This window comes from Amblyraja radiata, chromosome 1, assembly GCF_010909765.2.
Source record: "Amblyraja radiata isolate CabotCenter1 chromosome 1, sAmbRad1.1.pri, whole genome shotgun sequence".
Classification (NCBI taxonomy): Eukaryota; Metazoa; Chordata; class Chondrichthyes; order Rajiformes; family Rajidae; genus Amblyraja; species Amblyraja radiata.
The window spans coordinates 61,282,492-61,310,225 of record NC_045956.1 but is presented as its reverse complement, the minus strand read 5'-3'; the positions used below and the strand labels follow the sequence as shown (position 1 = coordinate 61,310,225).

The 27,734-nt window shown below is 45.3% G+C and overlaps 2 long non-coding RNA genes across 2 annotated transcripts in view; one reads left to right on the top strand and one right to left on the bottom strand.

Annotated features, from left to right (window-relative positions):
* LOC116974309 overlaps positions 1-27,734 on the top strand; it is a 152,330-nt gene that overhangs the window by 58,223 nt on the left and 66,373 nt on the right. The window lies entirely within an intron of this gene.
* Positions 347-26,521, bottom strand: LOC116974306. Its single transcript, XR_004412328.1, has 4 exons — positions 26,393-26,521; positions 18,806-18,810; positions 6,163-6,166; positions 347-359 (listed from the first exon to the last, which is right to left on the bottom strand). It is a non-coding gene; the product is annotated as an uncharacterized LOC116974306 (long non-coding RNA).

Below are 27,734 nucleotides of genomic sequence, written 5' to 3'. Positions count from 1 at the left end.
GTGCGGGCAAAGTCCACGGGAAGTTCACACGTGATGTACGGCGTCGAAGCGGCTGCGGGCCGGCAGGCCGTTGCCGCGCGGAAATTTTGAACAATGTCAGTTTTTCGGAGCCCCGCGCGATGTCGGGACCAGTTCCGCACAACTCCATACAGCTCCGGCGATCGAAGTGGGACCGGCCCCGTGAGGCCGTATGGCTCAAGCGACAATGTTAGGTCGCGCTTGCCGCATGGAGTCGCTTAGGTTGCGCTTGCCGCATGGAGTCGCATGCCCTTTACCCTGCACCTCTCACCTGTAAGCTATGCACATTAGTTTTTGACATTTCCACCCTTAGAGAAAGGACCTGATTTTCTACCCTCTGCCTCTCATAATTTTACAAACTTTTATCAGATCATCCTGAAACCTCTGGTGTTCCAGAAAAAACAATCAAAGTCTGTCCTGTAGCTAATACCATCTAATCCATGCGGCATTCTGGTAAACAAAAGAGCACAAAATGCCGAAGTAACTCAGCAGGTCAGGCAGCATCTCCGGAGAACTATGGATAGGTGATGTTTCAGGTCGTGACCCTTCTTCAGAAACGTCACCTATCCAGGTTCTCCAGAGAAGCTGCCCGACTTGCTGAGTTATTCCTGCACGTATGGGGGGCACAGTGGCGCAGCGGTAAAATTGCTGCCTCACAGTGTCAGAGGCCCGGGTTCGATCCTGGTTATGGGTGCTGTCTGTACGGAGTTTGTACATTCTCCCTGTGAATGCGTGGGTTTTCTCCGGATGCTCTGGTTTCCTCGTGTTGTCCCTAGTGTGTCGGATTAGTGCTGGTGTATGGGGTGATCGCTGGTTGGCATGCTCTCGGTGGGCTGAAGGGCCTGTTTCCACACTGTATCTTTAAAGTCTAAAGTCAAAAGTGTCCTTTTGTGCATTAACCAGCATCTACAGTTCTTTGTTTCAGCATTCTGGGAAACCTCCTTTGCACCCTTTCCAAAGTCTCCACTTTCTTCCTGTAATGGGGGCGACCATAACCCTGGAATCCTACCTACTCCCGATTAACGTTTAAGATAGTTTTAGTTTAATTTAGTTCAGAGATACACCGTGGAAAAAGGCCCTTTGGCCCAGCAATCCCCATTACACGAGCGCACACTACACACTAGGGACAGTTTACACTTGTTACCGAAGCCAAGGGCAGTACAGTGGCGCAGTAGTAGAGTTGCTGCCTTACAGCGCCAGACACATGGGTTTGATCCTGACTACGGGTGCTGTCTGTACGGAGTTTGTACGTTCTTCCTGTGACCATGTGGGTTATATGCGGGTGCTCCGGTTTCCTCTCACACTCCAAAGACGTAAAGGTTTGTAGATTAATTGGCTTGGTAAAATTGTAAATTGTCCCTAGTGTGTAGGATATTGTAGTTTGTGAGGATCGCTGGTCGGTGTGGACTCGTTGGACCGAAGGGCTTGTTTCCATACTGTATCTCTAAACTGAAGTACTCTAAACTAAACAATTAACCTAGATAAAAGATGTTACTTGACTTTGGTCTTCCCACTCTCCCCCCTCCTTCAACCAGTATGCCTCATAATTCTGTCCAGAAGCCATGAAACGCCACTTTGCTGCTCTTGACAATTAATTTTTCAATCCTTGGCAGATTTTATGTTGACCTTAGAAAGATCTGACAATCAGGATTCAACTAATCTCGGTTGTGCTCTTTTCAATTTGCAGCGTGGCATAGAGTTATAACGGGCATTAACAAAGATGTTTGTGGTCGCTCGTGATCAGTTACCCAGCTTCCACCTTTGAGATCTGACGTATTACATTCGGCTTACAGGCTGGTGAAATCTGCTGGTTCAAATCAATAAAAAGAAAGTCCCAGGGTCTGTTAGCATTCAGCAGCAAATGTTTACATATCCTATCAGAAGTTGAACACAAGCAATCAATAACTGGCTTTATTCATGCTGCCATCTTGATTACTGATTCTCTGAAACAATCTTGTTGCACTGAAATTGTCAATTCCTTTTAGCCTTTGAGCAACTTATAATGTGCTTCGGGATGTCAAGGGAACATTGTCAAACATTTTATACTCTGAGACATAGGGATACTTTCAGGGCAATGAATATAAGAGTCAGAAAGTCATGGTGCAGCTCTATAAGACTTTATTTAGGCTGGATTTGGATTATTGTGTGCGTTCTGGTCACGCCACTACAGGAAGAATGTAGAGGCTATGGAGAGGGTTCAGAAGACGGTTATCAGAATGCTGCCTGGATTACAGGGCATTAGTTTACTTTAGTTTAGTGTATTATTGGAATGTGTAACAATTACAGTGAAAAGCCTTTTTGTTGCATGCTACCCAGTCAGCAAAAAGATGGTGCATGTTTACAATCAAGCCGTCCACAGTGTACAGATACAGGATAAAGGATATATTGTTTAGTGCAAGATTAAGTCCAATAAAGTCTGATTAATGATTGTTCAAAGGTTTCCAATGGGGTAGATGGGAGGTCAGGAAGGTGTAAGGAGAGGTTGGACAGGCTTGGATTGTTTTCTCTGGAGTGCTGGAGATCGAGGGGTGACCTGATAGAAATATATAAATTAATGAGAAGGGCGAAGGGTGCCTGGAAAGTGCTGCCAAGGGTGGTGTTGGAAGCAGATACAATAGTGGCAGAAGAATGGCACAGTGTTAGAGATGCTGCCTTCCAGCACTGGAGACCCAAGTTCGATCCTGACTAAGGGTGCTGTCTGTACGGAGTTTGTACATTCTCCCTTTGACCGCGTGGGCTTTTCTCTGAGTGCTCTGGTTTCCTCCAAAGACATGTAGGTTTATTGACTTCAGACTTAATGGGCTGATGGGCATGTCCCTGTGTGGTACTGTTCTATGTATTAATCTCAGGTAAGCAAAGGTCTAGTCAACTTAATCTTTGGTCATAGGTCAAAGGGAGTGTCAACCTGCGAACCCATCTGCCACTCCTTATTTCAGGAGAGCTGATCTGTACATGTTACTCCAGGTAACATCGCACCTGGGCCCTTTACCATTATATCCTCTTCCCATGAAGGCCAACATACTATTTGCCTTCTGAATTGCTATTGCAACACAGCAGCCAATCTGCATAGTTTAGTTTATGCTCCACCGACCCAGACTCCGACCCGCGAGGCCCCAGCTGGGCACCGACCTGGGCTTTTATCTGGGAGGCATCGAGACCACGGTGCCTCGATGAAGGCCTCCGGCCGCATTCCAAGTCCACAGCCGCAGCCCGTCGGGAAACCTGCCTATGGAATAGGTGACGTTTCAGGTCGAGAACCCTTCTTCAGACTGGCCAGTCTTAGGAAGGGTCTCAACCCGAAACGTCACCTATTCCTTATCTCCAGAGATGCTATATGACCCTCTGAGTTACTCCAACTTTTTGTATTTACCTACAAACCTGTGTGTCTTTGGAGTGTGGGATGAAACTGGTGCACCCGACTGCAGAAATTAAACATTTTCTCTGGAAGTGTGACGCTACAATCCTCAGAACTATATTCTGCACTCTGTATCTTCCTCTTCACTCTACCTGTTGTACTTGTGTTTGGCTTGATTATATTGATGTATCATATTACAGACCCACCACCGATTTTCCGGCAACTGGTGGTCCACCCCCCCATTTAATCAAGACAAAATTCTCCCCTGGAAGTCCCACCGACAATGTGGTGCCTAAACACAATACAATACAATATTTATTGTCATTTGAACCTCAGTGAGGCTCAAACGAAACTCTGTTTCTACAGCCATACAAACAAAAAACGATTCCTACTAGACACAGAAACATCCATCACAGTGAACCTCCTCCTCACTGTGATGGAAGGCAAAGTATTTTCTCTCCCCTGCACTCCATTTTTCTCCCGATGTTGAAGCTCGATGTTGAAGCCCCAGGCGGGTGATGGTAAGTCCCACGGCCATTTTAGGCCGCGCCGGGCAATGTATGGCCCCGCTCCAGGTCTAAATGTCACAAAGTTGGAGCCCCCGGCAGGCGTTCGAATGTCCTGCGGCCGTTTAAAGCCGCGCCGGGCGATGCACGGCCCTGCTCCGGGTCGTTCCAACCCCGCGACACGGGCTGGAGAAGTCGCGTTGCGGGAGCTCCGGAAAGCGGTCTCCCACCCGGACCCGCGAGCTCCCGATATAACAGTCCACCGGACCTGCGGCTGCAGCTGGAGCCTCCGAGCCCAGGGGTCGGGCCGCAGCAGAGAGCCACCATCGCTCCCCACGCTCCGAGGCCGGCCAGCCCCACGATGGTGAGTAGTCCGCAGCTTCGCAGACTCTGCGACTGGAGCCCCCGGGTCGTTCCGGCTGGAGGCCGCTTCACGGTGCTCGGCCCCAACGACAACGGAGACCCGACAGGAAAAAGGTCGGGTCTCCCGTGCAGGGAAGAGATTTTAAAAGTTTCCCCCTCCCCCCCCCCCCGCCCACCACATAAACACAGTTAAAACAGTATTAAAAAAAATAACAACTACATTTAACTAGACAAAAAAAAGAAATAAAAGAGTAACTCAGTGGGTCAGACACCACCTCTGGAGATCATGGTTGGGGCCCTTATTTAGACATGGGCGGGGAGGGGGTTGGTGTTGGGGTGATGGGGAAGATAGCTGGAAGAGAGGAGGTGGGAGGACAGAACCTGGCATGTAATAGGTGATTCGCACTGTACCTCAGTTCACATGACACATGCCAATAATGAAGCTTTTAGTTTAATCTAGTTTACAATTGTCCCGTGTACTGAGATCCAGTGAAAAACTTTTTTTGTTGCTAACCAGTCAGCGAAAAACACTGTACATGATTACATTCAAGCTGTCCATAGCGTATAGATACAGGATAAAGGGTATATTATTTAGTGCAAAATAAAGTCCAGTAAAGTTTGATTAAACATGGTTTGAAGATGCACAACGAGGTAGATGGGAGGTCAGGACCACTCTCTAATTGGTGCGAGGATGGTTCAGTTGCCTGATAACAGCTGGGAAAAAACTGTCCCTGAATCTGGAGGCTTGCATTTTCAAACTTTTGTACCGCCTGCCTGATAGGAGAGGAGAGAAGAAGGAGTGACCGAGGTGAGACTTGTCCTTGATTATGCTGCTGGCCTAGCCGAGGCAGCGTGGTGTAGATGGAGTCAATGGAAGGGAGGTTGTTTTGTACAATGGGCTGGGCTGCGTTCACAAGTCTGCAATTTCTTGCGATCTTGGATGAAGCTGTTCCCAAACCATGCTGAGATGCAATCTGATAAAATGCTTTCCATGGCGCATCTGTAGAAGTTGGAGTGGGTTGTTGGGCTCATGCTGAACTTTTTAGAAAGTGGAGGCATTAGTGTGCTCTCTTGGACAAAGCTTGGATACAAAAAGCTAAACCAGCATCTTGTATCATTTGCCTGTGTCTTCACCAGGAAGATTTTCAGAAAATGAACTTTAAAAATCTCTCTATTATGGACTAAAGTCCATTTGATTTATACATCTAGATTTTATGCTTGAAGGAGACAGTTTGAGCCTCTTGTATACCTTTAATTTATTCCACAGGCTGATGTTCAGTTAAAGTGCCTTTATTGATCCACTCAGGTATTCGTATCAATTAGGTCTGCTAACAATGATCATTATAGCACTTTATAGCAAGGGTGATGTAGTGCTATTCTTTACACAGGCATGGCATCCAATTTACCCAGAGTAGGGGAATCAAGAGCCAGAGGACATCGGTTTAATGTGAAAGGGGCAACATTTTATACGAGCCTGAGGGGCAACATTTCACTCAGAGGATGGGTGCATGGAATGAGTTGCCAAAGGAGGTAGTTGAGGCAGCTACTATAGCAACATTTAAAAGACATTTGGACAGGTCCATGGATAGGAAAGGCTTTGAAGGATATGGGTCAAACATGGGCAAATTAGACTAGGTTAGATGGGGCATTATGTTGGACGTTATGAGGCATTATGGGGCATGGACGAGTTGTGCGGAAGGGTCTGTTTCCGTGCTATATGACTCTATGACTCTATGACTTGGCCAGATCTTTTGGATGGACATTAACAACATGAAAAGACACAAAGTGCTAGAGTAACTCAGCAGGTCAGGCATCATCTCTGGATAACATGGAGAGGTGATGTTTTGGGTGGGGACCCTTCTTTGTTTCGACAATAACACTCTATAGTTGGGGATAGGATACTTCGGTTGTTAACTGAACCATCCTATCACCACTAGAGAGTAGTTCTGACCTCCCATTTACCTCATTGAAAACCCTTGGACTATCTTTAATTGGGCTTTACTGCACGTTATCTTGCTCTAAACGTTATTCCCATAATCTTAATGTACACTGTGGATTTGATTGTAATCATATGTAATCTGACTGGATGGATAGCATGGAAATCTTCTCACTGTACCTCGGGACATGTGAAAATAAACTAAACTGAACTAAACAAAGAGCAGGTGTTCTCCGTAGACTCTGTTGCTCTAAATATATTTAATTTAGTTACTGAAAAGTAAAAGTTTGAAAATCAGTCCTTTTTATCATTTGTTATCACACTTCGTCCTTGTTTAGGGCTTTTGCACAACGTTTTATCTGTTTCAAATGTTGTCAGCCAGTTTTAAAAAATACAGGCAGCTTGCGTTTTACGCGGGTGTAACATTCCTGAAAAGCTGTGCGTAATTTATCAACACGTCTTTATTAGATGAACATATTCATTTAAACCAGCGTAAATTTGAGTGCGTTATTTTAAAAATACAGCACCTTAATTAGGTCTCGGTATTAAATAAACAAGAGCATTAATTCAAAAATGCATCAATCAAACATGTAAAGCACAAGTTGCCCATATATCCTAAATGATGAATAAAACAGAAATTCCCAGTGGTAATTTTGCCTGTGCAGTGGTATAGAACAGACTATGCACATTCTCTGCCAATTCTCAAAAATAGCTTGCTTCTTGCCTTCTCATCAGATCAGAATTTTCTCCTCTGAGTCTTGAGCAATTGCCAGAACCAACGGTTATCCATTGCAATGAGTTAAGATTTCTCTCTGGAATTATGACGTTTTAACACTTGGCTGTAACTTGGCCCAATACACCTTTTTTTGGTTCTCAGAATAATCAATTCAATTACTTTAATTCGCTTGAACAAATGACTAAATGCTGGAGGAACTCAGCAGGTCAAGCAGCATCTGTGGAGGGAATGGACAGGTAGTGTTGAATATGCTGAATGTAATATAGGGTTAGAGGGATATGAGCTCAATGGGACCAAGGTGGAAAGCAGAGAGATGGACACAGGTGGGGAGGAGGGGAGGAGGGGGGAGGGGGGGGGGGAGGGTGAGGGTGAGGGGGGGGGGGGGGGGTTCAATTGGAACAAGTGGAGTAAGTGACAAAGGCTAGTGGTGAAAAGGAGTCAAAAGGGTGTCAGATAAGGAGAGAAAAGTAAAAGTGAAATGTAAAGCCGGAGGGAAGAATGTGGGTAGAAGGGGGGAGGAAGGCGGGGGAAGGAGGGAGTGAGGAGACACAGGAGAAATGTGGGACGGGGGTGGGAGATGAATGTGGGAAGGACAGGAACGGAGCAGGGTGACTGGGTGATGGATGGTGGTTGGAGAGATATGTTTGCATGTGTTTGGAGGGAGCAAGTGAAAGAGGGGAGGGTTTCAGGGAATTATCCAAAATTGGACAATTCAATGTTCATACTATTGGGTGGTGAGATTCCAAAGGGGAAAATGAGGTGCTGTTATTCCCTTGCTTTCATTTCAAATCCTGCGCGTGGGGCTTATCAGAGGTGCAGCGGTGCCAGAGACCCCGCTTCGATCCAGTCTACGGGTGCTGTCTGTACAGAGTTTGCACGTTCTCCCTGTGACCGTGTAGGTTTTCTCCCGGTGCTTCAGTTTCCTCCGACATTACAAAGACAAGCAAGTTTGTAGGTTAATTGGCTTTGATAAATTGCCCCTAGTACGTAGGGTGCATAAGTGGTCTGACGTAGAACTAGCGTACGTGTGATTGTTGGTCAGCACTGACACGGTGGGCCTAAGGGTCTGTTTCCACACTGTATTAATTAAACTGAATAAAATAAGATTTCTACATCAGTTATTTAAACAATTCCTTTCCATAATATTGCTTTTGATCCAGTATCCACAAAAGCTTCTATTAGGACATTTTATTCCCCAATATTAAAAAAAAAAAATGCTGCAGCTTCTGAAAATCTGAAATGGAAGAACTCAGCTTGTCCTGCCGCACCTGTCGAGAGAAACAGAGTTAACGTTTCAGGTTGACCTGAGATCATTCAGAGATAAAACAAACTTCTTAGCAGACTTCAGATTCTTATTCCAGCTACACCTCCTGCCAACCAATCTTCTGTTCATTCATTTCTTTACCATTCTATTTTTTCTTGTTTCCTTTATCAGTTTAAGGTGTGTGGGGGGCACAGACTTAAAGGTGAGTTTTTTCACATGGGGAGTTGTGGGTATATGGAATGGGTTGCCACAGGAAGTAGCCATTGTTACACAGCATGGAAATAGGTTATTTTGCCCAACTTGCCCACGCCGACAAGATGCCCCATCTACACAAGTCCCTCCGGCCCGTGTTTGGCCCATTCCCCTCAAACCTTTCCCACCCATGTACCTGATCAAATGTATTTTCAATGTCACTATAGTATCTGCCTCAACTACCTCCTCTGGCAGCTCATTCCATATTCAATTCAATTCAATTCAATTCAATTCAATTCAATTCAATTCAATTCAACTTTAATGTCATTGCACAAATACTGAGTATGGGTACAACGAAATGCAGTTTTGCGTCAGTCCGTAGTAGTAGTGCATATAGAAATTTAAAAAAAAGAAGATCCAGAATAATCAAAAATACAGAATAATTAAACAATGGGGACGGAGGGACCGGAGAAATCTATCGGCGGGACTCCGAGTTCAGCAATGTGATGGTATAATTGTAGAAGCTGTTCCTCATCCTACTGGTACGAGACCTGAGGCTCCTGTACCGCCTCCCTGATGGGAGGAGGGCAAACAGTCCATGGTTGGGGTGGGAGGGGCCTTTAATGATCTTCCCAGCCCGTCTCAGACACCGTTTTCGGTGGAGGGCATCCATGGCAGGGAGCGGGGCACCGATGATGTGCTGCGCGGTTTTCACCACCCGTTGTAGTGCCTTCCTGTCCGCAACAGTGCAGCTGCTGTACCATACCGTGAAGCAGGTGGTCAGGATGCTCTCGATGGTACAGCGGTAGAAGTTGGTCAGGATCTGGGGGGACAGGTGGGCTTTCTTGAGCCTCCTCAGGAAGTAAAGGCGCTGCTGTGCCTTTTTGATCAGCTTGGAGGTGTTGAGGGACCAGGACAAATCCTCCGAGATATGTACCCCGAGGAATTTGTAGCTGGAGACGCGCTCCACCTCAGTCCCGTTTATATGGATGGGGGTATGACTGCCTCCTCTGACCTTCCTGAAGTCGACAATAATTTCCTTCGTCTTCTTGGAGTTGAGGACGAGGTTATTGTTGGCACACCAGGTTGTCAGGTGCTGGACCTCCTCTCTGTAGGCTGACTCATCGTTGTCACTGATCAGTCCTACCACCGTGGTGTCGTCAGCAAACTTAATGATGGCGTTGGATCCGTACTTAGGGATGCAGTCGTGGGTGAAGAGGGAGTAGAGGAGAGGGCTGAGCACACAGCCCTGTGGCACGCCGGTGTTCAGTGTTATAGTGGAGGAGGTGAGGTTGTTGACCCTGGCAGACTGTGGTCTGTTGGTGAGGAAATCCAGTGTCCAGTTGCAGAGGGAGGTGGAGATGCCAAGTCCGCTCGCTGAGTAATAACCACCACCCACTTGTTGTAGGCAAGAGGTACAGAAGTATGAAAACACACACCTACAGACTCAGGGACAGCTTTGTCCCAGCTTTTATCAGGCAACTGAGCCATTCCATCAACAGCTGGAGAACAGTCCTGAGCTACCATCTACCTCATTGGAGACTCTCAGACCATCTTTAATCGGACTTTACAAGAATGATCTTGCACTAAACATTATTCCCTTTAACCTGTATCAGTACACTGTGTATGGTTCGCTTGTAATCACGTATAATCTTTCTACTGACTGGTTAGCAAAAGCTTCTCACGGTACCTCGGGACATGTGACAATAAACTAAACTGGTATCATGATCGGCCCATATAGTTTTTGGCCCCTATCCCTATAAACCTGTCCTATCCATGTATCTGTCCAAATGATTTTTAAATGTTGTGATAGTACCTGCCTCAACTACTGTACTACTGTACTACCTCTGGCAGCTCATTCCATACACCCATCGACCTTTGTGGAAAAATGTTACCCCTCAGGTTTCTATTAAATCTTTTCCCCCTCACCTTAAACCTATGTCCTCCTGTTCTCGATTCCCCTACTCTGGGCAAGATACTCTGTGCATCTACCCAATCTATTCCTCTCTTTATTTTGAACGCCTCCATTAGATCACACTCCTTCTTTTCTGCGCTCCAAGGAATAAAGTCAACACCTGCTCGACCTTGCAATCAATATTAATCAATCAATATTTCAATCAATCAATATTTATTACATGTCATTTGAACCTCAGTGAGGCTCAAACGAAACTCCGTTTCCACAGCCATACAAACAAAGACAATTTCCTACAAACATACACACAATTCAATTTACAAAAACATCCATCACAGTGAACCCACTGTGATGGAAGGCAAAGTCTTTTCTCTCCCCTGTTCTCCATTTCTCTTCCGATGTCCAAGCCCCAGGCAGGCGATGATAAGTCCCACGGCCATTTTAGGCCGCGCGGGACGATGTACGGCCCCGCTCCCGGTCTAAATGTCACAAAGTTGGAGCCCCCGGCGGGCGCTGGAATGTCCCATGGCCATGAAGCCGCGCCGGGCGATGTACGGCCCCGCTCCGGGTCGTTCCAACCTCGCGACACGGGCTGGAGAAGTCGCGTTGCGGGAGCTCCGGAAAGCGGTCTCTCCACCCGCGAGCTCCCGATGTCCCGACAGTCCACCGGACCTGTGGCTGCAGCTGGAGCCTCCGAGCTACGTGGTCGGGCCGCAGCAGCGAGTCACCACCGCTCCCCACGCTCCGATGCCGTCCAGCCCCACAATGGTGAGTAGTCCGCAGCTCCGCAGGCTCCGTGGCTGGAGGCCGCTCCCCGGTGCTAGGCCCCAACGACAACGGAGACCCGACAGGAAAAAGGTCGGGTCTCCCGTACAGGGAAGAGATTTTTACAAAGTTTCCCCCTTCCCCCCACATATACACAGTTAAAAACACTATTAAAAAACACAAACAACTACATTTAACTAGACAAAAAAAAAAAAAAAGACAGACAGGCTGTAGGGGCCGCTGCAACAGTGAGTTGCCACCAACCAACTCGAGTCTTGGCAACATCCTTGTAAATCTTCTCTTTAAATGTTTGGGTTAGTGCCCTTCTTGTAGACCAATGGCATCAATGGGGAAAGCGGGTCGAAGGAGGCAAGGGAAGGGAGTGGGGCAAGATCAGGCTCCTGATGGGTGGATGCAGATGATGAGCGGTAGATTGGCAGAGGAGATGGGTGGGGGAGAAATGGATGGAGATTGTGACCAAGGCTGGAGAACACAAAAATGTGCAAATTGTGGAATATGATAAAGAAGGAAGATAGAGATTGAAATATAAGGTTAGAGAGACATGGGCTAAAGGGTGCAGCTCAAGAGGGCATTTTAGTCAACGTTGGTCTGAAATGTTGAATGAATTAATTAATGTCTGTATAACCAGATGAGACCTTGGCTTAATTCCACAGTGCCACAGCGGTAGAGCCTCTGCCTACAGCGGCAGAGTTCCAGGTTCGATCACAACCTTGGGTGTTGTCTATGAGGAGTTTATACATTCTCCCCATGGCTGTGTGGTCAGGTTTTCTCGCACATTCCAAAGACGTGCGGATTTGTAGGTTAATCTGTGCTCTGTAAATTGCCCCTCGTTTATTGGGAGTGGGGTAACAAAGAGCTAGTGTGAACGGGTGATTGCCTGCCGGAGTGGACACGGTGGGCTGAAGGGCCTGTTTACTAAACTAAGCTAAACTAAGCTAAACTAAACATCCACCCTGAAAGGTAGCACAGCACGACATCCAGTTTCTTGTAAAGATTCATCGGAAGCAAGAATCCTTTTCTGCTTTAAATGTTGGAGATGCCACAAACAGATATCCGACCTCTCAAAGCGTTCCCGCTGTGTTGCTGCGTAGCGCTCTCGTCTGTGAATTAACAAGGTTCGCGGTGTGAACTCTGCAGAAAATCCATACTGGCAAACTCATCGCAACATGAGTAGATTTCAATCGCAAGGAGAAAATGATAAATGTATATAAAACCTTGTGCTGAGCTGGAATTGAAATACTGCACGCACTCCGATCTTAGTCATCCCAAAAATGATACTGAAGCACTGTGGAGAGCAGTAATTCGATTGAAGCGAATGTTGTAGGATGTTTAACTAGAAGAAAAATACCGTGAACATGGAAAGACACAAAGTGCTGGAGTAACTTTGGGGGTGGCACGGTGGTGCAGCAGTAGAGTTGCTGCCTTACAGCACCAGAGGCCTCGGTACAATCCTGACCACAGCTGTTGTCTGAATGGAAGTTGTGCTTTCTCCCCGTGACCTGCGTGGGTTTTCTCCGGGTACTCCGGTTTTCTCCCACACTCCAAAGATTTGCAAGTTCGTAGCTAATAGGCTTGATAAAATTATAAATTGTCTCGAGTGTGTCGGATAGTGTTGGAGTATGGGGATTGCTTGTTGGCATGGACTCAGTGGGCCAAAGGGCCTGTTTCCACACTGTATCTCTAAACTAAACTAAACTTAACTCAGCGGGTCAGGCAGAATCTCTAGAGCACATGGTTTAGAGATACAGCATGGAAACAGGCCTTTTGGCCCACCGAATCCACGCCAACCAGCGGTCACACCGTACACTAACACTATCCTACACACTAGGGACAATTTACAATTTTTACCAAAGCCAATTAACCTACAAACCTGTACGTCTTTGGAGTGTGGGAGGACAAAATTCTTAAGGGGTTGGACAGGCTAGATGCAGGAAGGTTATTCCTGATGTTGGGGAAGTCCAGAACAAGGGGTCACAGTTTAAGGATAAGAGGGACCGAGATGAGAAAAACATTTTTTACACAGAGTGGTGAATCTGTGGAATTCTCTGCCACAGGAGGTAGTTGAGGCCAGTTCATTGGCTATATTTAAGAAGGAGTTAGATGTGGCCCTTGTGGCTAAAGGGATCAGGGGGTATGGAGAGAAGGCAGGTACAGGATACTGAGTTGGATGATCAGCCATGATCATATTGAATGGCGGTGCAGGCTCGAAGGGCCGAATGGCCTACTCCTGCACCTATTTTCTATGTTTCTATGTTTCTAAACCTGAGCATCCAGAAAAGACCCACGCGGTTACAGGGAGGATGTACAAACTCCGTGCACCGTGGTCATGATTGAACTTCGGTCTCTGGGGCTGTAAGGCAGCAACTCTACCACTTCACCACTAGGAGAAGTAAGAGAGTTTAACTATAAGAAACTATAAGAAAAACACTGTGAACATGGTAAGACACAAAGTGCTGGAGTAACTCAGAGGGTCAGGAAGCATCTCTGGGGAACATGGATAGGGGCTGTTCAAACTGCTTATGATGATCGGGGAGGTGGGGGGGAGGGTGGCGGAGCTGGAAGAGATGTGGCTACACAACAAAACCTGGTGAGTGATAGGTGGATATAGATGAGAGGGTGAGGGGTGTTGATAGGCAGATGGTTGGGCCAAGGCCAGAGATGAAAAGACAAAAGGTGTGAGGTAAGGATAGAAGAAGTATGAATTTGAAGCCAGAGGATATAACAAAGGTGGAAGGGGAGAAATTGGTGCAGCTTTCTCATCCACTCCCTACACACTAGGGGCAATTTACAGAGGGCAAATTACCCTACAAACCCTCACATATTTTGTTGGATCACATGCTTGATCAATGGTGTTTTATCATTAATGTTTTATTGTTATTAATGTTTAGTGTTTTCTGAGTCATTCGTGACTGTCACTGTATGTCATGTTGTTGCTTGTGGGCGGAGCACCAAGGCAAATTCCTTGTATGTGAATACTTGGCCTAATAAACGTACTAACTTATCTTTGGACATGAGAGGAAGCCAGAGCACCTGGAGGAGACCCATGCGGTCACAGGGAGAACGGTCACACTCCACACACAGATAGCATCCAAGGTCAGGATTGATTCTGGGTCTCTGGCGCTGTGAGGCAGCAGCAGCAGCAGAGCTACCGTGCCATTCTCTGTTCCACCATTCCCAAATCAATTATTTAAATCAGTCTTTCGTCGATCTGCCTGATCTCTGTCCCTTCACCACAAAATATTTGACTCCACCTACATTGTTCCATTGCATGTGCCTGTGGTGTACTAGGGAATAAAATTCACTGATCGCAGAATGATTCATCCTTCATGAAGTCTGTGTTTTAAAGAACTTGGAGACACTATTGATTTAACACTGCACTTGATAAGGTTATATGACCCACAGGAGTTAAATAATAGCAAGCATTCTAAAAAAAATGTTTTATGGAGAGATCTAATCATTGTTCAAGCTGCTGTCATTATGTCATAGGGCCATGGAGAGTAGTAAGGCATTGGACCAACTACATTCAACTTTTTGTTGTTTTTTTATGGTGTCTTCTGAGTGCCATTTTTACATATCTGTTGTGCTGCTGCAAGGAAGAATTTCATTGTTCCGTTTCAGGACACAGGACAATCAAACACTTGCCTCTCTTACTGAGTTTAAATTAGGTTAGTATAGAGCTACAGCATGGAAACAGGCCCTTCAGCCCACTGAGTCCACACTGACCTTTGATCACCCCATACACTAGTTCTATCCTACACTCTCGGGGCAATTTGCCTGCACACCTGCACGTCTTTGGAGTGTGAGAGGAAACCGGAGCACCCGGAAAAAACTCACGCACAAACTCTGTACAGACAGCACCCGTAGTCAGGATTGAACCCGCGTCTCTGGCGCTGTAAGGCAGCAACTCTACCGTTGTGCCACTGAGACTGTGTACTCAACTGCAAGCTTATGAATCTCCATACGATTGCAGATGAACCTCCTCCACTGCCAGAGTGAAGCCACACACAAACTCGAGGAACAGCACCTCATATTCTGCTTGAGTGGTTTACAAACCAGCAGGAAGAATATTGGATCCTCCAATTTTAAGCAACACACCAACACCACTTCCATCGTCCCCCCTCTCTCTTTTGTGTCCCAACCCTCATCCTCCCCACGCTCCGTCACTCTGGTGCCTCACAACTCCTGAGACCCGGGTTTGATTCTGACCTCGGGTGCTATCTGTGTGGAGTTTGCACCTTCTCCCTGTGACCACGTGGGATTCCTCCAGGTGCCCCGGTTTTGTAGGTCGATTGGGCTCTGTAAGTTTCCCCCTAGTGTATAAGGAGTAGATTAAAAAGTGGGATAACATAGAACTAGTGTGAACGGGTCATCAATAGTTGGCGTAGAATCGGTGGGCCAAAGGGCCTATTTCCATGCTGTAAACTGAACTAAACCAAACCTATTGGTATAAAAACAGAATTTTCCAGTTTGAAGTAACTCCTCCCCCCACAAATTTCTCTCTCTTTCCTGTGCCCCCCAATCTAGTGTGTCCCTATTTTTCCCTCATACCCACTACTTTCCACCCCCTTCTGTACCCTTCTACATATATCCCTCCATCTGTCTTTACATTTCACTCTTCTCTTTTTCTGAATCTCCTCTCTCCTTTTCACCTTCAACCTCTGTCACTTAAGGGCCTGTCCCACTTTCACGACCTAATTCACGACCTCTGCCGAGTTTGCCCTTGACTCGTACTCGCAGCATGGTCGTCACGAGTTCGTAGGAGGCCGTAGGTAGGTCGTAGCAGGCCATGATGCTAGTTGTAGGTACTCGTGGCATCAAGTAGGTCGGGGTTTTTTTTCTAGCCTGATGAAAAATGTCCACGAGTAAAAAAGGTCGTGAATTAGGTCGTGAAAGTGGGACAGGCCCTTAACTCCACACATTCTCCAATCAATCCACTCCCCTCTTCTGTGTTCACCTTGTGTGAAAACACACACCTCTAGATTCAGGGACAGTTTCTTCCCAGCTGTTATTAGTTAAGGGCCTGTCCCACTTTCACGACCTAATTCACGACCTTTTTTACTCGTGGACATTTTTCATCAGGCTAGAAAAACGCCCCGACCTACTTGATGCCACGAGTACCTACGACTCGCATCACGGCCTGCTACGACCTACCTACGACCTCCTATGGCCTCCTACGACCTCCTACAACCCCATGACGACCATGCTGTGCGAGTATGAGTCAAGGGCAAACTCGGCAGAGGTCGTGAATTAGGTCATGAAAGTGGGACAGGCCCTTTAGCCGAACTATCCTATCACCAACTAGAGAGCGGTCCTTACCTTCCATAGATCTTATTGGGAACCCTCAGACTATCTTTAATCGGACTTAACTGTACTCTATCTTGCACTAAACGTTATTCCCATTATCCTGTACCTGTACACTGTGGATGGTAGTCCTTTCGCTGTCTGGATTGCACACAATAAAAAAGCTTTTATCTGTTTCTCGGTACACGTGAGAATAATAAACTAAACTTAACAAAACTAACAGGCTAAATTTATTTGAAGCAGTTTTCCAGTCCTGGTCACCAAGGTCATGTAGCCCTCAAAACCAAATTAAAAGCGAGTCATCTGCAAGTAAAAAAATCTACTCTGTGGAATTTTCCTATTTTTGACGGTGCACTTTCACCGTTTAACACGCTGCAGAGATCCCTCATCTCCTCCACTTCGAATAGGTAGCTTGAAGCTTCCAATAAATCACACGGTGACAGCAGTGTCGAGGGGCATTCTGTTGTCGCGCCGTTCCCAACATACAGTATTTCAGCGGGCTAGATTGCCTGTGGACTCTAACGCTGGAAAACCTTTTGCAACAACTCGGAAATGTACCCGAAGCTGCGGCTCACGATTATGTATTTCTTCCCAGCCCTTTCAATCATTTCGTACCCAAGTCTAGCTCCTTAGTTATCCTCTGTTGGCCACACTGCAGCGCTCGCTGGATGGATGAGATATCATTCGTAATATAATGTCCGAACACTGACAAAGGTGTGCAGTCCACTGGAAGGCTTGGCTGGTGCCAGATGCAATCCTAAGTGGCAACACAATGTGTAAGAAGGAACATCAGAAGCTGGTTTACACCGAAGATAGACACAACGTGCTGGAGTCACTCAGCGGGTCAGGCAGCATCTCTGGAGAACATGGATAAGTGAGGTTTCCGGTCAGAACCCTTCTTTAGGCTGAACAGTAGAGAAGGTCAGAACAAAACAGGGCCGGCTGTTATGGACTCCACCCTTCTTCAGGTCATATGCTGTTGGCCCTGTTTTGTTCTGGCCTTCTCTATCTTTCAGTCTGAAGATGGGTTCCGACCCTGAAACATCACCTATTCCTTTTCTCCAGAGATGCTGCCTGACCTGCTGGGTTACTTCAGCATTGTGTCTATCTAAGGTTCAGACAGTGGGCTCAGTCATGGAGAGAACAGTGGATGTGCACACTTTTCGATTTTAAGTTGCATAGACTGGTAATGCAGGTAGAATATAGAACATGTCAAGAGAAAAGAGTGTTTTATTCTCATGTCCCGAAATGAAGCAATGAAATTCAACAAAATTATGTTTGTGCCGAACATGATAAAGTAATCTCATCTGCTTCAAGAGAGCAGTGCTGAACTACTTTCTACCTCTTTGATGACCCTCAGACTATCCTTGATCGGACTTTGCAGGCTTTACCTTGCACTAAACGTTATTCCCTTATCATGTATCTATCTATCTGTATTTAAAACTGTGTGTGTGTGTCTGGCTGTGTGTGTTTCTGCCTGTCTTGTGGGTGCCACATTCGGCCTTTGATTCCATGCTACACCAGCACTCCGTCATTAAACTCCGTCATTTTTTCCATGTCGCTAGCTCATTCATTTTACATCCGATTTTGCACTCCTCAAAACTTTGTCTTTTTATGTGCCAATTTTTAAATAAAATCATACAGTTCAGTAAATATCTTAACATACTTAAGCAAAATCATATTTAAGTACAGGAATTGTTTAGCTTAGAAATAATAGATTATACTGAGGCAGTATACAAGACGCCATGTTTCCAGTGCCAACTTGTATCCTTCAAGTTTCAAACTTATATCCTTGTATCCTTCAAGTTTCAAGCAAAAAATGTATCCTTAATTTGGCCATAAAGGCCCGTTGTCCTGGCGACGGCACAGGGTCAAAGTTGCAATGGTTGGCCTGGCCAGGAGATGTTGTCGATGTCCTCCACCGCTGCTCTGCCACCCCATGCTGCTGTAGGCCATATCTGATCCACAAGCTCGACCTTTTGGAGCGGCACCTGATCAACTTGAGTTCCAGGCTGCTCCTGGGCCTCCAGCGGCCCGTCTCAGCGACACTTGGATCCACACACATTGACCCTCAAGGGCTCCATCCTTCACCTCATGCATAGTTTGCCGAGGTTAATGTTGTGCAGTGGTCAAGAGCCTGGTGGTTGTTGGGAAGAAGCTGTTCTTGAACGTGGAGGTCATGTTTTTCAGGCTCCTGTATCTTCTTTCAAATGGCAGCAGTGAAGTGAGAGCGTGGCCAGGGCGATGTATGTCTGCGATGATAATAGTTGCCTTTATCTTGTGTCACTAGGTATTTTTAATGTATTTTTATTCACGCGTATGGATAGTGCTGGTAAAGCTGGCATTATCTGAACCTGATAGTCTATGAAATGAGCATGAATTGGAGACAGACTCGTAATAGGTCACTAGTTCAGTTTAGAGATACAGTGCAGAAACAGGCACTTCAGCCCACTTAGTCTATGCATCAGCCAATTGATAATTTTACCAAAACCAGTTAAATTACGAACCTACACATCTTTGGAGTATGGGAGTAAACCCACGTGGTCACAGGGAGAACGTACAAACTCTGTACAGACAGCCCCCATGGTCAGGATTGAACCCGGATCACTGGCGTTGTGAATCAGTAACTCTACCACTGCACCACTGTGCCACCCAATGCCTGTGTAGGTCTTAGTCTGATAAAGGGTCTCGACCCGAAATGTCACCTATTCCTTTTCACCAGAGATGGGGCCTGAGTTACTCTAGCATTTTGTGTCTATCTCCTTGTAGGTCAAACTGGGTGAAGATTGCAGATTCAAGAGTTCAGGAGTGTTTCATTGTCATATGCAGCAGGGACATCTATCTTCTATATTACTAAAAGTCTGTTCTTGACCGTTTTGGCCATCTGTGCTGCGATTTCCGAGAGAACGCTGCCACCTACGGCCGCCATCTTTGGCCACCTTGCTCAGAGCCACCCTCTGCCGCATGTGTGCTGAGGATTTTACCCGTCGATTAAAAATGACAGAGATATTAATGTTTTTACAAAATTCCCCATTCTCTCTGCTGCCCCCGCTGGCGGCAGAGGGGAGGGACTATAAAACCAGGAAGTGGTGTGCCTCAATCAGTGTCTGCAAGCTGGAGGAAGGCAGAGGGTCACGTTTCTCTGAGCTGTGAATAACACTGAACACATGTCAACTCAAATGTAAGTGCCCTTAGTGGTTCTAAAATGCTTGCAGAATGTGTCTATTGGTTCTAAAGCTTGCAAAAAAATGTCTATTGGTTCTAAAGCTTGCAAAAAGTGTCTCTATTGGTTCTAAAGCTTGCAAAAAATGTCTATTGGTTCTAAAGCTTGCAAAAAAATGTCTATTGGTTCTAAAGCTTGCAAAAATATGTCTATTTGTTCTAAAGCTTGCAAAAAATGTCTATTGGTTCTAAAGCTTGCAAAAAAACGTTTATTGGTTCTAAAGCTTGCAAAAACATTATTGGTTCTAAAGATTGCAAAAAAAAAGTTTATTGGTTCTAAAGCTTGCAAAAAAATGTCTATTGGTTCTAAAGCTTGCAAAAAAATGTCTATTGGTTCTAAAGCTTGCAAAAAAATGTCTATTGGTTCTAAACCTTGCAAACAGTGTCTCTATTGGTTCTAAAGCTTGCAAAAATGGCTATTGGTTCTAAAGCTTACAAAAAAAAAGTCTATTGGTTCTAAAATAGTTCATACTAGCGCTCCAGAAAGTGTCCCCCCCCCCTCCCCCTCCCCCTCGGCTTGGGTGTGTCTTGAAATTGAAAGGCACTACTTACTGCAAATGGTGGCATGAAGTTGAAAGGCACTACTTACTGCAAATGGTGGCTTGGGAGCTTTGGATTGAAGTTGAAAGGCACTATTACTGCAAATTGTGGCGGGAGCTTTGACTTGAAGTTGAAAGGCACTACTTACTGCAAATTGTGGCTTGAAGTTGAAAGTCACTACTTCCTGCAAATGATGGCTTGGATGTGGCTTGGGTGTGGCTTGAAGTTGAAAGACACCACTTATTGCAAATGGTGGCATGAAGTTGAAATGCACTACTTCCTGCAAATGGTGGCTTGGGAGCTGTGACTTGAAGTTGAAAGGCAGTACTTACTGCAAATGATGGCTTGGGTGTGGCTTGAAGTTGAAAGGCACTACTCACTGCAAATGGTGCCTTGGGTGCAATGGCTTGAAGTTAAAATGCATTACTTACTGCAAATGGGGGCGTGGGTGCATTGGCTTGAAGTTGAAAGGCACTATTTACTGCAAATTGTGGTTTGAAGTTGAAAGGCACTACTTACTGCAAATGGTGGCTTGGGTGCTTTGGCATTAAGTTGAAAGGCATTACTTACTGCAAATTGTAGCTTGGGTGCTTTGGCATTAAGTTGAAAGGCACTGCAAATGGTGGCATGAAGTTGAAAGGCACTACTTACTGCAAATGGTGGCTTGGGAGCTTTGACTTGAAGTTGAAAGGCACTACTTACTGCAAATTGTGGCTTGTAGTTGAAAGACACTACTTAGTGCAAATGGTGGCATGAGGTTGAAAGACACTACTTACTGCAAATGGTGGCTTGGGTGCTTTGGCTTGCAGTTGAAAGACAGTACTTACTGCAAATGGTGGCTTGGGTGCAATGGCTTGAAGTTGAAAGGTGTTACTTACTGCAAATGGTGGCATGAAGTTGAAAGGCACTACTTACTGCAAATTATGGCTTGGGTGTGGCTTGAAGTTGAAAGACACCACTTACTGCAAATGGTGGCATGAAGTTGAAAGGCACTACTTACCGCAAATGGTGGCTTGGGTGCTTTGGCTTGAAGTTGAAAGCACTACTTACTGCAAATGGTGGCTTGGGAGCTTTGGCTCGAAGTTGAAAGGCACTATTACTGCAAATGGTGGCTTGGTTGCTTTGGCTTGAAGTTGAAAGGCACTACTTACTGCAAATGGTGGCTTGGTTGTGGCTTGAAGTTGAAAGACACCACTTACTGCAAATGGTAGCTTGGGTGTGACGAAGTTGAAAGGCACTACTTACTGCAAATGGTAGCTTGGGTGTGGCTTGGGTGTGGCTTGAAGTTGAAAGACACCACTTACTGCAAATGGTGGCATGAAGTTGAAAGGCACTACTTACTGCAAATGGTGGCTTGGGTTTGGCTTGAAGTTGAAAGACACCACTTACTGCAAATGGTGGCTTGGGTGCAATGGCTTGAAGTTAAAATGCATTATTTACTGCAAATGGGGGCGTGGGTGCATTGGCTTGAAGTTGAAAGGCACCACTTACTGCAAATGGTGGCTTGGGAGCTTTGAAGTTGAAAGGCACTACCTACTGCAAATGGTGGCTTGGGTGCTTTGGCTTGAAGTTAAAAGGCACTACTGTAAATGCACTTACTTCCTGTTTGCACTGTATATTGATTTTAGATAAAACGCTACCACTTACGGCTGTGATTTTTGGCCATCTTACTCAGTCCCCCTCCGCTGAGCAGATGCAGAGAATTCTTCCCATCAATGAAAAATAAAAGTGTTATTAGTTTTTTTAAAAATGTTGAGAATCTCTCTCCTGTCAATCATTCCATGAAAGCCACACATTTTCCGGTGGGGGGGGGGGGGGGGGGGGGGGAGGATGGCGAGGGAGGGGAGAGAGAGAGGGAGGGGAGAGAGAGATAGAGGGGGAGAGAGGTCACGACTCGCTGTCTTTAGTGGCTTTGCACCCTACTTCAAGTGGTAAGAAACTGCACTTGAATTTGGTGGCCTTATACCCTGCTTGAAATAGAATTTCAAGGATTAGCCGTGAGTCAACTACCAGCCCACCAGCCGTGAGTGAGTGAGTTGCCAGCACAACAGGCTTGATTGACTGAGACGCCAGCCCAAGAATCCATTTGGCGCACAATTTGCATACTAGCCCTCTGGAAACCAGTCCCTTCAGCCCATAACACCCATACTAGCACTCCAGAACCCCCCCCCCCCCCCCCCCCCCCCAACTGGCCACCAATATTAGAATTGGTGGAGAGGTGGAATATTGCGTTGGATGACCAGCCCTCCTGTGTGATGCTGGGACCCAACGGGTCCCACTTAGTCTAATAATCATTAAATTCTTACTTTCTGCAGAATTACAAGCACATAAACACATTTGTTCTTGGTAAATTAGACCATGATTGTGCAAGTCAAAGTTGGTAGTGCAAAGTCCACTATAGTTTGGTGCTGAGGTTCAAAGGTTCAATGGTGCTTTTTTGTCATTTGTATAACTGCAAATTGCTGCTCGAATGTAATCATGTATCGTCTTTTTGCTGATAGCACGGAACAAAAGGTTTTTCACTGTACCCTCGGTACATGTGACAATAAACTAAACTAAACTAAACTAGATAAGGTCTCGGCCCAAAACATCACCTATCCATTTTCTCCAGAGATGCTGCCTGATCTGCTGAGTTACTCCAGCACTTTGTGTCTATTTTGGATAAAGTAAAGACTTGATTCCTCAGTCAGTTTGTGGAAGGTTCAGAAGGGAAAATAGAAGTTGCTGTTTTCACAGGGTCACAGATTCAGAAGTCGATAATTTACCTATTCACAAAGGATAGAATACAACTCAAAAGGGAAACTGGATAACTAAACTATCAAAGGATATCGATAAGAAGAGATAATAAGGCTAAATTAGATAAACTCCAGTTAAGAAGCTCTCCCTGGTACAAAGTCAATGGATAAAGTTTATCCCACTGAGATATTGTCCAGGTCAGAATATATTAATATACAAAATATATCCGGAATATAGAGAATATACACATCTTGCTGACCCAGCAAGGTCACCAGCCTAATCAAGGAATGCAAAAAGTTGTGAACACTGCCCAGTCCATCACCGGCACTGACCTCCCCACCATCGAAGGGATTTACCGGAGTCGCTGCCTGAAAAAGGCAGCCAGCATCATCAGAGACCCTCACCACCCTGGCCACACACTCATTTCACCCATGCCATCGGGAAGAAGGTACAGGAGCCTGAAAACTGTAACATCCAGGTTCAGGAACAGCTTCTTCCCTTCAGCCATCAGGGTATTAAACACGACACCCTCAAATAAGCTCTGAAATACAATAGACTATTAATGTTATTATTGCACTATTATTGTTTGTTTTTTGTGTGTACGTATGTGTGCGTATGTATGTATATATATATATATATATATATATATATAATATATATAATGTGTGTGTGTGTATTTGTGAGTCAACAACTAGAGAGCGGTCCTGAGATACTGTCCACCTCATTGGAGACCCTCGGACTATCTTTTATATGACTTTACTGGACCTTTTATCTTGAACTAAATGTTATTCCCTTTATCCTACATGTGTACACTGAGGGCGGCTCGATTGTAATCATGCTTAGTCTGTTTGCAGACTGGATAGCACGCAACAAGCAAAAAGATTTTCATTGTAACTCGGGATACGTGACAATAAACTAAACTATAAAACTATGTCAGAACTCGAGTTGCAGTCTACTCTGAGGAATCAGCGCCTCTGCATTGATAAGTGAGATTGAGTGAAATACTTTCCTGTCAAATCAATGTTGATTATTCAGCATTTTTTGAATTCCAGATGTTTTTTTGATGACATTGCTTTTCCCACATTCCTCTACAGTTCCCTAGGCATTCCATCTCTTTGACGAACAGCCCTCCAGCACTGAATTCTTTTATTACAAATTATTAAACATGTGTAATCATCCATCAGTAATCTGTAGATGCGTTCAAGATCTGCAGATGATTTATGATTTAATCATGAATCAGGGGTGATTCAATCATGAATCATGTGCCAGGGGTTATGGGGGGAAGGCAGGACAATGAGGTTAGGAGGGAGAGATAGATCAGCCGTGATTGAAATGCAGAATAGACTTGATGGGCCGAATGGCCTCATTCTGCTCCTATCACATGACTTTATGACCAATGATACTTTATTGTCACATGTACCCGGGTGCAGTGAAATTCATCTTTCTTGCGTACAAAACACAAAGTAGGTAAAGAATCACCACAAATCTGGTGCCAACAAAGTGAAAAAGTACTCGTTATGGTCCTGATCGCCCCGCTTTGTTCATACCCCGCACCCTGCCTCCCCTTCCACCCCCCCCCCCCCCCGCCGCACCTGGCCCCTCCCCCCCACCATCCTTTGTGTAAGAAGGTTACTCAGGTTCCTATTAAATATTTCCCCCTCACCTTAAACCTATGTCTTCAGGCATCCGATCATTTCTTCTCATGATTTTGTACATCTCTATAAAAAATCGTCCCTCATTCTCCTATGGGTTTAAGACATGGGTTTAAGTTTAAGATGAATGGAAAGATTTCATAGGAACCTGAGGGGTGGGTGGTGGGTGTATGGAACGAGTTGCTGGAGGAAATAGTTGAGGCAGGTAGTATCGCAACATTTAAGAAACATTAAGGTACATGGATAGGACAGGTTTAGAGAGATATGGGCCAAACGCAGGCAGGTGGGATTAGTGTAGATGGGGCATGTTGGTCGGTGTGGGCAAGTTGGGTCGATGGGCTTATTTCCACACTGTATGACTCTATGACTCTATGATAGGAAATGTCCAGAGGAAATGGACCAAACACAGGAAAATGTTATTAGCTTAGATGGGGCATAGACGTGATGGGCTGAAGGGCCTGTTTCTATGCTGTACAACTTTATGACTCCTTGTATGCCATAAGACAACTAAAGCTGGCTACAAGTTTGTTAAGATTATTGACTCTCTCTTTGTTGATTTAGTAAGTCTCTTGTACACTTAGCTTTATGCACAACTTAACAATTTACAACCCGACAATATCAGCAGGTTGTCAGGGTAACATAGCAGTTGGTGCGGCTGTCCTACAGCTCCAAGGGTTCAGGTGTGATTCTGACCTTGGTTGCTGTGTGTGTGGTGTTTTGCAAGCATCTGCAATTCCATGCATCTCCATGGAAGGATAAAACTGCCACAGATCGGAACTGGAATTGGTATTGGTTTACTGTTTTCACGTGCATTGAAATACAGTGAAATCTTTGATTTGTGTGCTATGCAGGCAAATCAAATCAACAGACAATGCAGGAAGAGAACCGAAATGGAGAGCAGGATACAGAGTTACAGTACAAAGAAAGTGCAGATATTTAAAAAGTGCAAGAGCGACAACAAGGTAGATTGGGAGATCGCAAATACATCCTCAGTCTATGAATAGGGTGGCACAGTGGTAGCACCAGAGTCCCGGGTTCAATCCAGACCTCTGCTGCTGTCTGTATGGAGTTTTCATGTTCTCCCTCTGACTGCGTGTATATTCTCCGGGTGCTCCGGATTCCTCCCACATCAAAAATACATGTATTAATTTGCCTCTGTAAATTATAGATTTGTGTATAAAAGCAGAGAGATTCTACTGCAGTTGTACAGGGTCTTGGTGAGACCACACCTGGAGTATTGCGTACAGTTTTGGTCTCCTAATCTGAGGAAAGACATTCTTGCCATAGAGGGAGTACAGAGAAGGTTCACCAGACTGATTCCTGGGATGGCAGGACTTTCATATGAAGAAAGACTGGATAGACTCGGCTTGTACATGCTAGAATTTAGAAGATTGAGGGGGGATCTTATAGAAACTTACAAAATTCTTAAGGGGTTGGACAGGCTAGATGCAGGAAGATTATTCCTGATGTTGGGGAAGTCCAGAACTAGGGGTCACAGTTTAAGGATAAGAGGGAAGTCTTTTAGGACCGAGATGAGAAAATCATTTTTTACACAGAGAGTGGTGAATCTGTGGAATTCTCTGCCACAGAAGGTAGTTGAGGCCAGTTCATTGGCTATATTTAAGAGGGAGTTAGATGTGGCCCTTGTGGCTAAAGGGATCAGGGGGTATGGAGAGAAGGCAGGGATGGGATACTGAGTTGGATGATCAGCCATGATCATATCGAATGGCGGTGCAGGCTCGAAGGGCCGAATGGCCTACTCCTGCACCTATTTTCTATGTTTCTATGTTTCTATAGGAGTGGACGAGGAAGGGGGATAGCATGGAACTAGTACGAATGGGTGATCAACGGTTGGCGTGGACTCGATGGGCACAAAGGGCCAGAAGCGTGAAAACGTGCACCTCCAGATTCTGGGACAGTTTCTTCCCAGCTGTTAACAGGCAACTGAACCATCCTATCACCAACTAGATAGGGGGGCTGAGCTATTCTCTACCTCACCGGAGACCCTCGGACTATCTTTAATCAGACTTTACTGGACGATACCTTGTACTAAACATCATTCAGATAATTCCCTTTATCCTGTATCTGTGTAGGGTATGATTGTAATCATGTATTATCTTTCCGTTGACTGGTTAGCACACAGCTAAAGCTTTTCACTGTACCTCGATACACGTGACAATAAACTAAAATAAAACTAAACTAAATTAAACTAAAATGGGGCAACACCATGTAAATAATTCCTTTCAGGAATGATTTAAGCTATACAACTTTCATAATAAAAGCAGAAGAAGAACTGGAGGCAATTATATGTTACAAGGACACAGGTATGGTTGGGATTACTATGACAAGCCTGGCAACAAATCAGGAGAATTAAACACTGTGGGGTTTAACCTAATTAGAATATATATATATATAGAGAGAGAGGCAGGAAACGGGGACTATCTCAGTTCTTATTACAGATAACATAACACATCTTGAAAATAAATGACAGAACACAGTGATAGTTATATTGGTTCAGCACTTAACACAGAAACTGATCCAGAGATGATGACATTGGTAGAAAACATTAAACATACTAAAGTAGGCACAAAAAGCTGGAGTAACTCAGCGGGTAAGGCAGCATCTCCAGGGAGAAGGAATGGGCGACGTTTCGGGTCGAGACCCTTCTTCAGAAGAAGACCACTGAGTTACTCCAGCATTTTGTGTCTACCTTCGATTTAAACCTGCATCTGCAGTTCTTTCTTAAACATATTAGAGTTGTAGACTCCACACTAGTATTTGGTCCATACCCTTCTTAACCTATCCTATCCATGTACTTGTCTAAATGTTTCTTAAACATTGTGGTTGTACCTGCCTTAACTACTTCCTCCGGCAGCTCGTTCCATTCACCCACCTCCCTTTGTTTGAAAATGGTACCCCTCAGGTTCCTATTAAATCTTTCCCCCCCTCACCTTAAACCTATGTCCTCTTCTTTTGTGAACCACAATCTGCAGTACCTTATTTCTAGCTATATTCCTCTGGGATCAGCCCCCAAAGAGTTGCACGTTCCAGTGCTGTTTAGTAAGCTGCAGCAACTACATATCTCTATAAGCATGTCGGTACATCTCAGTGGATGTTAGGCGGGTTAGTCAGCATTGGGCACTGGCATGAAGGGTGCTGGAGGTAATTATAACTGATTACCAGGCTATCCATCACGTTGGCTCCATCTGGCCATC